At 52.0% G+C, this 1,421-nt stretch overlaps 1 pseudogene; it reads right to left on the bottom strand.

Annotated features, from left to right (window-relative positions):
- Positions 1-954: 954 nt before the first annotated feature.
- On the bottom strand, positions 955-1,192 carry LOC139263578 (U2 spliceosomal RNA; annotated as a pseudogene).
- Between the last annotated feature and the right edge of the window lie 229 nt (positions 1,193-1,421).

Here is a 1,421-nt window from a genome sequence, read left to right as displayed (position 1 = left end):
CAGTGTATCTGTTTTGCAGGGGGATGACCACAGGGGACCCCTGCACTACCTTCCTTGCACTACTCTTCCTGCTGGTCTTCCATTCCCTAGCTGGCTGTGGACCCTTTCCCTGCGGTAAGACCAACTCACTACACGTGATACTCACGTCATTCTCAGCATCGTGGATGCTCCAGAGCGAATCCACCCTCAGCTCCAACTCCGCAACGCGGACAGTCAGGAGCTGGAGGTGGATACACTTCCTGCACACGTAGTCATCAGGGACACCGGAAGTGTCCCTGAGTTCCCACATGGTACAGGAGGAGCATAACACCCGACCGAGCTCTCCTGCCATGACTTAACCCTTAGATACACTTAAATTGGCAATAACAATGTTAAAAGTTACTGACTAATATAAGAAGAAAAAGAAAAACTACTCACCAATCACTTACCCCCTAGGCTGTGACGTCACCTTTGTTTCTTTCTTTGCCTTCTCCCTGTAGCTGCACCGGTACGCCTCTCGCCGACCCCGGACTCGCGCTGCTCCGAGCTCCCGCCTCCTCGACTGACTGCTCGAACGCTCGACTCCCGCTGGCCTTTATAGGCCTCTCGCCGACCCCGGACTCGCGCTGCTCCGAGCTCCCGCCTCCTCGACTGACTGGAGTTGGGGGGGGGGGGGGGTCCCTCAATAGATTCCTCGCCTGCCATTTTTCCACAGTCATGCTTGCATGTGGCAAACACCGCTAGGTGTTCCCGAATTAATTTCGCCACAGCTTCATTTTCCTTGAGTGTCATGCTCAGATGGCTTTTTAATAGTAAAAACTGAGTGAGCATCTGAAATTTCTCACTTCTGCCTTATCTTTTTTTTTAAAATTCGTAGCCAATCGTTCCAATTCTTTGTCAAATCACAAACGCCAGAGGTCACCTTGCACACATCAAGGATCACTCTGCGCCAATGCTCTTAGCCAAAAGGCCTAGAGCCACTGCACCGTTCCTGGAAGTACTGCAATACCAGGTTCGTGCCATGGAGGTGGATGGGTCAGGCCCCCCACACACCTCCGTGGAGGTGGATGGGTCAAGCCACCCTACCCACCTCCTATTTCTAAAAAGCAAGCATATACCTTCCTGATCCAGGGAGAACCACCCTGGGGTCATGGTGGTTACTCCCCTGTCAGGTCAGTTACGCATGATCTTAGCCAAAAGGCCGAGAAGCGATCACTTCTGCCTTATCTCCCAATCCCATCCAAACACAGTCCTGATTATAATCGACCACCGTGCCATACTGATCCAACACATCAGTCCCTAAAATTCCCCTTCCATCGGGGGTGGTCATCAGCATCGATGCTGGGACCTTACAGGTGAGGCCTTTCAACTGAAGTTCAGTGGCCTTCCCTGTATACGCGGTGGTTGTATCACCGTTAAACCCTTTAAGAGTCATATAACCC

The sequence above is a fragment of the Pristiophorus japonicus genome, chromosome 4 (genome assembly GCF_044704955.1).
Source record: "Pristiophorus japonicus isolate sPriJap1 chromosome 4, sPriJap1.hap1, whole genome shotgun sequence".
Lineage (NCBI taxonomy): Eukaryota > Metazoa > Chordata > Chondrichthyes > Pristiophoridae > Pristiophorus > Pristiophorus japonicus.
The sequence above is the reverse complement of the archived record's forward strand: the minus strand, read 5'-3'. Positions and strand labels throughout refer to the sequence as shown.